This window comes from Podarcis bocagei (assembly GCF_964188305.1).
Source record: "Podarcis bocagei genome assembly, chromosome: Z".
NCBI classification, from domain to species: domain Eukaryota; kingdom Metazoa; phylum Chordata; class Lepidosauria; order Squamata; family Lacertidae; genus Podarcis; species Podarcis bocagei.
Genome location: NC_138140.1, coordinates 8,150,430 through 8,162,911, shown reverse-complemented (window position 1 = coordinate 8,162,911; position 12,482 = coordinate 8,150,430). Strand labels below are relative to the sequence as shown.

General features: G+C 41.8%; 2 long non-coding RNA genes across 5 annotated transcripts in view; one reads left to right on the top strand and one right to left on the bottom strand.

Annotated features, from left to right (window-relative positions):
• LOC308578965 overlaps window positions 1–4,794 on the bottom strand; it is a 35,551-nt gene extending 30,757 nt beyond the window's left edge. Inside the window, exon 1 of one of the 4 annotated variants that reach the window (XR_014004232.1) lies at window positions 4,574–4,794. This is a non-coding gene — a long non-coding RNA (uncharacterized lncRNA). The remainder of the gene's footprint in view (window positions 1–4,573) is intronic. The other 3 variants (XR_014004233.1, XR_014004234.1, XR_014004235.1) reach the window with 3 other exon arrangements.
• A 1,311-nt stretch (window positions 4,795–6,105) lies between these two features.
• On the top strand, window positions 6,106–7,271 carry LOC308578966. The gene is made up of 2 exons (XR_014004236.1): window positions 6,106–6,215; window positions 6,249–7,271. It is a non-coding gene; the product is annotated as an uncharacterized lncRNA (long non-coding RNA).
• The last annotated feature ends 5,211 nt before the right edge of the window (window positions 7,272–12,482 follow it).

Genomic DNA, 12,482 nt, shown 5'->3' with positions numbered 1-12,482 from the left:
ATCCCCTCAATTCCTTCATCCAGGTCCTTTATGGAGATGTTGACCAGGACAGAATTCTGTGGCACCTCACTTGTCACTTTTTTCCAGGATGATGAGGAACCATTAGTGAGCACTCTTTGGGTTTGGTCAGCCAACCAGCTACAAATCCACCTGTTATCTCATCCGATCCACATTTAACCAGCTTCCTCATGAGAATACCATGGGGGACTTTGTTAAAAGCCTTACTGAAATTAACATACACTACACCCAAAGCATTCCCCTGATATGAAGTGCTAGACTTGATAGCACATTTGGTGTCATGGGGGGGGGGGAGGCACCAGAGGCACCAGATATGGGGACACAAGGGGCATCAGCCCCCTCAATATTTTGAAGCAGGAGGCCCAGCACCCCCAAAATTGAGGGAGCTGACATCCCCCACAGCCGGTAGCCCTCAACATGCCCCCCACCTCTGGTGGGGAGCCCAGGAGCTGGAGGGAGCTGGGACGAGTGAGGTTGAAGATCACCCTCCATGCATCCCGCTCCCACTTGGTGCATCCCTACACGATGTCCCCATTCCCTACCTCATATGCAAGCACTGGCATCATGGCGGCAGGGGCAGGATGCCCACGCAGCCTGACCCAGCCTGGTGTGCAAGCACTTGTGCACTGGGCAGGGCACAATACATCACATGATGTGTCACATGACATGCTCCCCAGATGTGGGGGCTAGTCGGCACCCTGAAAGGCACACAAACCACCCACAGGCAATGGAATCCCTTCTTCTTATCCATAGCCAGAAGCACATTTCTTCCTGCGTATGCCGGGAGCTTTTTCTCAGTTCCCACTTCCAGCTGTGAATGTCAGCCTCCCCCAACCCCTTCTGCCAGCCGCTTACAGTACATCTGCAACCCTGTGAAAGGATGGGATGTGTGCTTTTAATTGAAAAAAGGCGTCAGGCTCTGGGGACACAGCAAAGTCATTGGGAGCATGCGAACAGCAATTTATATTGTCAGTTCAAGTTACAGTCACCCTGGCATGCAAAATCTGCAGATGTCAGTTACTCTATATGTGACTTTGACACGCCACAATGAAGTGAGGGGTGGGGGTGTCACCATCATCCCTTTTCCAGAGCTTTACAATGAGGTCTTAATAAATGGTGCATGTGATATGATGGATGGAGCTTAGATACATGCAAGCATGTTTGCTTGCGCATGGATACAGAAAAGGTGGTGTCGGGTAAAGCTTTGTGCACACATTGCAGTGCATTGGCAGCAGCACTCCACTTTTCTCACCAGATGCCCTCAAATAGCTTTTTGCTGTTTTTGTTATGCAGCCTTTTGAGAGAGAAAATTAACTGTCCATTTCTTGTTCACCACATAAGGAGGAAACTTCCTTGTCTCCTTTCCAAAGCAGTGTGAAACTCTGGGCAAATATAGGCAAAGGTGTCTCAGGTGATGTTCAGCAATCATTTTATACTGTGGCCTAGTAAGTAAAACCTGTTTATTTTCCAAGTCAACCTGTGTCTGAGCTATACCACTTCAGACTGCATGCATGCAAGTTTAGGTGGAGGCCCACATGATGGAGTGCTCCTCTGTACTTAAAATACCAGCATGTCAGAGAGAGTCCCAGGCTAGACGTAAGTTTTCTATGTGCATGGTATCATTTTCATTTTCTATGGAGGAGCATCCTATCCTATGAGCTCCTACCTTGAGTCCTAAATCATGCAGCTTGGACAGAAGTGGACAACTTCATTGAGACAGAAGCATCTCCAGTCAATCTGAACCCAAATTTGCAAGATCAGACTAATGTAATGCTACAGCTCAGCTATAGTTCTGTCCATCTATACTACCAGTACACACACACGCACACACACATATCCCACCTTTCCCTGCAAGAGCTCCAGGAGGTGTCTGTGGCTTTCCCCAGTCCTTATTTTGTTCTCACAACAATCCTGTTCAATAGTAGGCAGTGCTGAGAAGCCATGGCAGATCCAAGCATGGGTGTAGTGAGGATTTTTGTTAGGGGGACAGGCCTTGGGGGGGCAGGCCTTCTGTGGGGGGGGGCAAACCTCAGTTTACAATGTATTTTTATTTATTTTAGGGGGTCAGCTGCCCCCTCCCCCCCTTGGCTATGCCCATGGATCCAAGGTCACTCAGTGTGTTTCATGGCTGAGTGGGAATTTGAGCCTTGGTCTTTCAGATCCTAATCCAATGCTCTAACCACTGCACCACTCTAGTTCTTCAGTAGCACTGTCTACTCTTCACTGACAAAGATTCTCCAGAGTCTGAGACTTTTCCCATCACCTGTTACCTGAGATCCAGAGAAACTGGGGATTGAGCCTGGGTTTGAGCATGAGACCTTTTGTGTGTAATAGCAAGTGATCTACCACTGAGCTATAGGCCTCCCTGATTAGTCTGATCCTGCAGGGGAGGTCATTTTATACATCTACATTAATCCCAGGACAAGGATGAACTGTTGCCTGTTGGACAACTAGCAGCTTGCTACCATCCCACCACCAAAAAACGAAAACAAAACCCTCAGTGAACCTTTCCCATATTCAGGAGCCTGAATCCCTCTGTTGAAAATCACAAAAATAATAGCTGTGACCATTTTCATCTTGAACTTAGTAAATATCCACACTTCTAAGCTGTCCACAGAAATGCATTGGAAGCCTTCTTCACAGGGTCCTTATGATGAAAAATTGGCTAACCCCTAGACCAGTGGGATATAAATGAGGAACTGTTTCCAGAAATTGGCCACCTAGTACTGCTGGCATCAACAGTCTGTTTTCAGTTTCAGATCAAGTTAGAAACCAGCCCAAGGTCATTTGGAATCCTGGAGATTCTCTCTAGTTCTGCTTATGCCTTTTCAAGCAAGTGATAAGTTAACACTTTTTGCCAGCAGGTAAATCCTTTACAGGAGTGTTTTGCTGAGTGTAAATGGATCCCCTCTGCTAATGGCCCAGTCCATCACCTTGAACTGTACTGCTATCCCCTTTCATATTCATTTAAAAATAGGAAATGGTGAGTCTCAGGTGTGCTTGCAATGAATGCCCTTGCTGAACAGGCAGTGCTTTGAAATGCCATACCAAGAAGCATCCCCTCCCAGCAAGGAGGATTCTGAAATTACGGTGAACATAGGTGGCATTTCAAGAAGCTAAGGTTTCCCCTCTAAAAATCATTTTATGAAGTCTGACTTCACCCAACACATGGCATAGCCAGGCTTTTGAATATGCTCAGATTTTCCCCTTTCCTTTCAAGGTACTCAAGTAACGGGAGGGGCAGAGGGCATGAAAATTCAGGAAGATGTTATGCAGATGCAGCAACTTGTACTTCTCTGGCTCACCACATGGAGCAGCTACACACATATTGGAATGAACATAGGAAGTGGCCTTAAGACTCAGCCTAGTAGATCTAGCCCAGTATTGTCTAAACTCACAAGCAGCAGCTCTCCGTTATTACAGGCAAGGGTCTTTCCCATCCCTACCTGGTGATGCTGGGAATTTGACCAAGGACTTTCTGTATACACTGAGCCCAAAGTAGATGTCCTTCCTCATCTGAGGGCCTTCAATCTGAGTCCTTGAAAGGCGTGTCTTAGAAGATGAATAGGACAGAAATGCCTTCTTCAGACTTGCCTTTACATGAAAATTTTTTAACTTGGTTATTTAAAAAAATGCATTTGGAAGCTGCTGTATATGATCCAACTGTTGTTCCATCTAGCTCAGCATGGTCTACTCTGGATGCTGTGGCTCAAGCTAGTTCAAATGCTTTTAACTGGAGATGCCAAGATGTGAAGACAGGGTGCCCTGCATCCAAACCATAGGCACTATGACTGAGCTTTGAGAATGTAAGAAGAACCCTGCTAGATCAAGCCCATTTCCCCATTCTCTGTAAAAGACCTCTTATAAAAGGGTCCGTTTTAATTGCAGAGAGTTTCATTCTCCCCCATCTTTCAAAATCTTTTTTTACTTCAGTCTATACTTTGCATAATTATCATGAAATAAATGCAGATTGTTAGTGGTTAACCAAATACATATTTTACAGTCTTCACCACCTTAATTCCACTTATTTCTTGTAAAGCTTATTTTCCTTGCACGTCTATATTCTTAGCTAACATTTTACTTTTATTCTAATTTACATAAAAACCTGCCAAGTCCCCATATTGTTTTATCATTTCCAACACCTTTGTTTAGAGTTACCATATGGCTGGAATTTCCAGGACATACCTGGAATACTGACCAGAATAATACAGATATATGGCAACCCCATGCCGGCTGTGTAGTTTTTGCCGATTTTCCTAAAACATAGTTCAAAAATGACTTTATATATAGTCATTTATATATATATATATATATATATATATATATATATATATATATATATTCTAGATTTTCACTTTTTGAAATATGGCAACCCTATATTTGGTACATTCCCCCCTGGGTTCTCTAACATTGATACAACATCGTCTGCAAATGCCTTCAGTTTATAACTTTGTTGCCTCAATTGGATTCATTGTACCTCTTTATGCTTGTTGTGTTGTGGGGATGATTAACAAAATCAATTCTTCTGGCAAACTGGGAATATCCCTTCACTCACCTACGTTGAGGATATTCCACACCTTTCTTCAGCAGAGTTTCTCTTTCTTCGAGAAAAATAAGTGGCTCCCTTAAACTAAGTTTTAATAAAAAATAAAGCTACAACAAAATAACATGAGAGAAGCTAAATACAACATGAGGCAAGTTTGAGGCAAGAAACAAGAAGAGGCAGTTTGTCCCTCATAACTGACACTCTCAACTGAATACACCCTGAAGGGAAGGGCTAATTCTGGAGCAGAACACACAAGCCCTGCCCACCAGATACCAAATATTCTACTGATCAAATTGGGCCCCAGTGTTTTTCTTAAAATCCCCTCTCCCTGAGCCTAATTGGAATTAATCAAATTTAATTTAGCACGTAATTTTTCAAAACTTTCTTTAGACAAAGGCTTTGTTAAAATGTCAGCTGTCATTTCTATTGTTGGACAATATTGCATTTCTATAAATCCCTTCTGGCTCAAATCTCTTCTTGCATGACATTTTATGTCTATATGTTTGGTACATCAATTTATCTTCTCTGATTGCACCAATTTCAGGCAACTCTGATTGTCTTTCATAAGCTTAATGGGCTTAGAATCTGGCATTCCCAAATCCTCTAAAATTTGGTTAAGCCATTGTGCTTCTTTGCACACTTCTGCAGCAGAAACATACCCTGCTTTGTTGAAGAGTGAGCTACTGAACTTTGTTTATGACTTGCCTAACTTACAGCTTCATTCTCTGTCTCCAACCCAGTCTGCATCTGAGTATCCCACTAATTTGGGATCCTTTGCAGCTGACAATTTTAATTTAAGATCAACCTTTCCCTTTAAATGTCTTACTTTTCAATGCAGTCCAGTCTCTTTGGTAGGTGAACTCACCTTTCTGCATAGTATACCCATTGCTGAGGCAATATCAAGCCTACATGTAGTAGCTACAAATAATTTACCTATTACAGTTCTGCACAATTCATTATTACATAAATATTCACACTCAACCTCTCCGGAAAGAAAATTAGTACATTGGAGTTGACACAGAATGTGCTTCTTTCAAACCGAAAAATTATATTGTCAATTATTTCCTGCCTTTGATTAAGAAGAAAACTACCATCTTCCTCCCTCTCTTCTTGCATGCCCAAAAAATAAGATACGTTTCCTAGTCTTTTAATTTCTACAGTGGTACCTCTGGATGCGAACGGGATCCATTCTGGAGCCCCATTCGCATCCAGAAGGGAACACAACTCGCATCTGCGCATCTGGGTGTTGCTCTTAGTAGAAAAAGCCAGAAGTTCAATTCTTGTATATTCTTGTTTGTTTTCAGTAACCAAAATTATATCATCTAAATATACAAGCAAAATAATTCTTTTTTCAATTCATTGTCTTGTATAGAGACATGGATCTACTTTACTTTCTAAAAAACCTCATTTTAAAAGCAGATTATTTAACTTTTCATTCCATGCTCTCTCAGCCTTTTTTAAACCATACATTCCCTTCCACAGTTTACAAACCAGCCCTTCATCTCTTCCAAATATTTCTGGCTGAATCATATACAATTCCTCTTCAATTTCCCAATTTAAGAAAGAAGACTTTACATCCAGTTGTTCAACACAAGTTGCTTGGATGCTGCAACACTAAGTAAAATTCTAATTGTACTATATTTGTATATTTGTAAAATTCTAATTGTACTATATTTAACTACAGGCGTGAATGTCTCATCATAATTTTCAACATATTTTTGTGTCTATCCTTTGCTACTAGCCTTGCTTTATACTTTGTACATTTCCATTCTCATTTAACTTTTCCTTAAACACCCATTTGCACCCTATAGCCTTTTTACCCTTTGGCAATTTAGTAAGTGTCCAAGTGTTGTTTTATTCAACGCTCAATTTCTTCCTTGTCTGCTTCTATCAACTTATCAGCTTCTTCTGCAGGAAGTTTGTCAATTTCTTTCCATGTGTCAGGTTCACCATTGTTGTTGTTGTTGTTTAGTCGTTTAGTCATGTCCGACTCTTCGTGACCCCATGGACCAGAGCACGCCAGGCACTTCTGTCTTCCACTGCCTCCCGCAGTTTGGTCAAACTCATGCTGGTAGCTTCGAAGACACTATCCAACCATCTTGTCCTCTGTCATCCCCTTCTCCTTGTGCCCTCCATCTTTCCCAACATCAGGGTCTTTTCCAGGGAGTCTTGTCTTCTCATGAGGTGGCCAAAGTATTGGAGCCTCAGCTTCACGATCTGTCCTTCCAGTGAGCACTCAGGGCTGATTTCCTTAAGAATGGATACGTTTGATCCTCTTGCAGTCCATGGGACTCTCAAGAGTCTCCTCCAGCACCATAATTCAAAAGCATCAATTCTTCGGCGATCAGCCTTCTTTATGGTCCAGCTCTCACTTCCATACATCACTACTGGAAAAACCATAGCTTTTACTATACGGACCTTTGTTGGCAAGGTGATGTCTCTACTTTTTAAGATGCTGTCTAGGTTTGTCATTGCTTTTCTTCCAAGAAGCAGGCGTCTCTTAATTTTGTGGCTGCTGTCACCATCTGCAGTGATCATGGAGCCCAAGAAATTAAAATCTCTCACTGCCTCCATTTCTTCCCCTTCTATTTGCCAGGAGGTGATGGGACCAGTGGCCATGATCTTTGTTTTTTTGATGTTGAGCTTCAGACCATATTTTGCGCTCTCCTCTTTCACCCTCAATAAAAGGTTCTTTAATTCCTCCTCACTTTCTGCCATCAAGGTTGTGTCATCTGCATATCTGAGGTTGTTGATATTTCTTCCAGTAATCTTAATTCTGGCTAGGGATTCATCCAGCCAAGCCTTTCGCATGATGAATTCTACATATAAGTTAAATATGCAGGGAGACAATATACAGCCTTGTCGTACTCCTTTCCCAATTTTGAACCAACCAGTTGTTCCATATCCAGTTCTAACTGTAGCTTCTTGTCCCACATAGAGATTTCTCAGGAGACAGATGAGGTGATCAGGCACTCCCATTTCTTTAAGAACTTGCCATAGTTTGCTGTGGTCGACACAGGCACTGCTTTTGTGATGTATGATAGTTGCTCTGCTGGCACACCTTTGTTAACTCATGATGAGTGTCTGATTAAAGGTTCTAATTGTTCATCCATATCATCACACGCAGCTTCTTGTCCTGACTCTGTTTCCCCTGGTAAAGTACGGTATCTTACTTGGACTAGTTTTCTCTGTTCTTTCAACTTCTGTGATCAGTTTTACTGGAACCTCTTCAGTTACCAAATCAGCATTAGTCTGTTTCTCTTTAAAATTGTTCTGATTAGGAACACATGCACAAGATTGCTCTCCTTCTCTAAAATACACTACTCACTTTCACTTCTCCTGTCCTTGGATTAAGAATTATGTAACCTTTGCACCCCTTCTCAAAGCCGACAAATATTCCTAACTCAGTCCTGGTGCTAAGTTTGGTATGTCTTTGTGCTGGCACATATGCAAAAGCTTTTGTTCCAAAGACTCTAATGTGACTAATGTTCGGTACTCTTCCAAACCAAAGTTCAAATGCTGCTTTATTTGCAGCTTTTGTTGGCAGTCTGTTCTGCATACATCTGACCATCTCCATCAGAGAGCAATCCTTTCTCTCTGCTATTCCACTTTGTTCTGGGGTAAATGGGGTAGTGTGCAAATGTTTAACATCACCACTGTCTGAAAGTATTGCTTGTGGCTTCCTTCTGAATTGATTTTTAACGCTTGCAACAAACATCTTCAATTTTTCTACAGTTTCTGATTTGTCCTTTAAAAGATAAGTTGTGTAGTATCTGGAATAATCGTCAATAAATTTTAAGATATACTTATTTTTCCCATGAGACATCGGTTGAATATATATATATATCAGTATGAATAAGTTGCAAAGGCTCTGCTGAGCTTCTCTAGTTTGCTTGGGGAAAGAAGGTATTGTTCTCCAGCAAACAACTTTCACATACTTCACTAATTCAGGTCAATTTTACAAGGTTTAATTTCCATTCCTCTCACCAAACCTTTCTTTGGCAGGTCTGCAATAATCTTGAAGTTTCTATGTCCTAGCATTTTCTGCCATTGAGGAATACAGGTTGCACTTGAATTCTTTTTGACCATATTCACCCTTTCTTGACCTATATCTAGCACAAAGATTCCATTCTTTTCAAAATATTGTGCATACAGAACTCCATCTTTGGTAATTGCACATCTGTTGTGATTAAAATTTCCATCAAAACCATGCTTGGTCAGAGTTGACACACTCAGCAAACTGTCTGTTAATTCTGGCAAGTAAACTACATCTCTCACTTCATTACAAACAGTTTTTCTGCCTTCAACACACTTATCCGAACCTGCTCCTTTTCCTTGCACAGAAATTTTGTGGCCATTTGCAACTGTAACTGTCTCTGATGCGTTTTCATTTAACTCTCTGAAAAAATTAGCACCACACGTCATGTACAATGAAGATACTGAATCAATTAACCAACTAGAGGAGTTACTGTTAATAGCATCTGTTTTCCTATAACCTGAGATTGCTAGATAGCTCTGATAGTACCACCCTGGAACCTATCTTTATTAGTGCCACTTTGTTTTGTACAATTCTGTGCAAAATGTCTCATTTTCTCACATGAGAAACATCCAGTTGTTTCTTTTTTGTCTGCGCCTTGAAAAGCACTTTATTTTTAAAATTATACTTACCAATCTTTAGTACAGCAAATACTTGCGTTTCACCCTCTGCTGCCTTTTCTGCTCTCCTAGCAGCCTCCTCTTTAAGTCTTGATACAACATACTTTTATGCCAAGTTTATCTTTAGTCTCTAGTGCATATATCAAAGAATTGTAACTTTCAGGCAGACTTGCAGAATTAAAATCACTTTGTCCTCTTCTTCAAATTTCTTGCCTATACTATTTAAATGATCCATCAACTCTATCACTTGACTTTTCTAAATCTCCATTTTCTTTCAATTTAATACTAAACAGCTTTCTTGATAAATACAGTCTCTCATTCAGAGTGTTCCTCTCATACAACTCTTTCAGACCTTGCCACAACTCCATGGCAATCTTAAAATTGCTTATGTGGTGTAAGTCACTCACATGAGTTGAACTGTCTGCCCTAGCATTTCTGTCCTGCTTTTCCCACTTCACTTTCTCTGCCTCTTCTGCTGGTGCAGATTTTTCAATTGTTTCCCACAAATCCTTCTTCACCACCTCATTCTCCATTCTAGATTTCCATAAAGGATACTTACTTGAAGTGAGAACAGGCACAGCAGGCTCTAGGGCTTCCACAGCTTTTATATACGTGGCCATAATTTCTTTTCTCTCTGCCAGACGGGGCCCATAACCCAACTGTTGTGCAGCGGGGGATGATTAACAAAATCAATCCTCCGGGCAAACTGGGTATATTACCTCAGTCGTGCAGTTTAGGACATTCCACACCTTTCCTCAGCAGTTTCTTTCTCTTTGAGAAAAATAAGTCACTCATGTAAATGTAAACTAAGCTTTAGTAATAAAGAAAACTGCAACAAAATAACATGATTTGAGGAGCTAAATATAGCATGAGGCAAGTCTGAGGCAAGAAAAAAGAAGAGGCAGTTTGTCCCTCATAACTGACACTCTCAACTGAACACACCCTGAAGAGAGGGGCTGATTCTGGAGCAGATACCAGGCACTCTACTATTCAAATTAGGCCCCAGTGTTTTTCTTACAATTCTCTCTTATCCGTCTTGTCAATACATCTAATACCAATATAAACAACAATTGCGATAATGGGCAACCTTGTATTGCACCTTTCAAAACTGAACACTTTTCAGTAAGATTATCATTTACTATAACATTTGCAAATTGTTCCAAATATATTGCCTTAATTCCTTTACTCAAATTCTCTCTAAACCCCATTACCTCTATTAATTTCCCCATACACTGTCAGCTTGTGCATGGGCGCACAAAACAATGCGCTATATATCCAGTGCCCCATGCACATAGTTTCACTGAAACATTTCTTCCCCACCCCCAGTGTCTCTGCCAAAATCTGTTCTGGGGTGCCTCCAACCCTCCAGAATTCCATTATATTTATTTATATATTTGTAAACTATACTTTCATATGAAATATCACAAGGCAGTATGCCGTCGAAAAACACACTGTTACAATAAGTACACCAAACACACCAATACGAAATGGTTATCAAATAATCTCAGGTTTGAAAGGCCTATCTGAACAATATCATTTTAAGAAGATGACTAAGAAGAAGGAGGGATAGGCTCTGGCTGAACCTCTGTTGGCTAGGAGTTCCACAGGGCCAGCCACGCAAAAGTCTTGGGTTCTGGTACAGGCCATCTGCACCTCAGGGGGCATGGGGGGACCAATTAAAGTGCCCCATTGGAATACCTCCATCTGTTGCATCAGCAGAGCTGCAGTGTTTATAGTGACATAGAATTTATAGGGGTACTTCCCAGCCCCCCCACATCCTCTAGTTGCCCACCTAGAAGCAATCAGAACCTGAGTAATAGATTTTGACTCCTCTCCACTTTGTCAGTTTGCCAGTCTAATAACTGTTATCCCCCAAGATTCTGGCAGAAGAAGACAGCTTCCCGACACAGATTTAACAGTCAACTCACTTCAGTAAGATCTCGTATTTCTTAGGACTTCATTACATTTACAAAATACTTTACTTATTCATTTACTGGTTCACTGTGAATCAGTGTCATCTGGCATTACAACAGCACTACAATGAAGTCATAAAACACAAAGCGTCTGCAGGCTCTTTTCAGGATCATACATTTCTCAGGTGGGTGGGCCTCCTCTGTTGCTTCCCTGGAAAAGCAGAAGACACATGCCATGATACTTGTCTGTGGAGCTATATCAGGAGGCAGCAGGAGTTGCCAATTTTTGAGGCCATTGGGAACATTTGGAATGTTGTGGAAGTGCTGTGGGTGCCAGTCACAAAGTGGCTGCTGTCGGGTACAGAGCATAACACAGAATGACTGCCACATCTAAAAGGGGTTTTGAAAAAAAGAGTGTAAACAATATGCTTCACCCTCACCAGCTATTCTTATCTACATTTCCAACTGCCAGGGGCGTCTTACCCATAGAGGATAGTGGCACGGGCGCCATGTTCTGGAGGGTGCCAGGGAAGAGGCAGAGGCTGGACGCAACACCTCCTGGCATCAGCTCGCTGCCCTCGCCCACCTCTGCCATGCTGCGCCAAAGCAGTGCTGCGCCCAGAGCCTCTGTCTGCCATTGCCACCACGGCACGAAGTGGCCAGCTGAGCTGGGAGGAGCCGCGTCCAGCCTCTGCCTCTTCCCTGCTGGAGGAGCCGCCCTCCAGCCACTGCCTGCCTCCTCCAGCGCCATCCTCCCTAAAACACTCTGGGAAATGGGGGGGGGGGTGTCGGAGGGAGCTTTGCACCACGGCGCTGGATATGCTTAAGATGGCCCTGCCAACTGCTACACTTTTTCAGAGAGAGACTCTCTTTGCACCTCCCCTGTTTCGAATACGTGTCCAATCCTGACACGTGGAGAAATGTGCACACTTTTTCTTTATATTACAATGATTGGTTCTTTATTTTCTGATTCATTTTCCAATGCTTTATTAGAAGGAACATCTGATGGGTTTTTTCCTGGCCCTTTTAAAATAACCAAATAACCAAATAACCAAATAAATAAATAAATAAATAAATAAATAAATAAATAAATAAATAAATAAATTATTAAAGATTTTCTTGGTTTACAAAAGTACATGCATTGTCTCTTTTTTAAGGTGTGTGTTTTGTTAGGATATTTCCGTTCCACCTTAAAAGGGAGCAGGCTTTGTGAGTAACAGAGCCTGCGCATGTCCTGTTCACAGGATGTTTATGTTCTGCTGTTCCTTTTGATTTCGCCAGTCGGTCAGAGATGCTGACACAGAACGGTCATGTTTTCTTTTGTTCTGTTCAACGCTAAATAAAGTCTG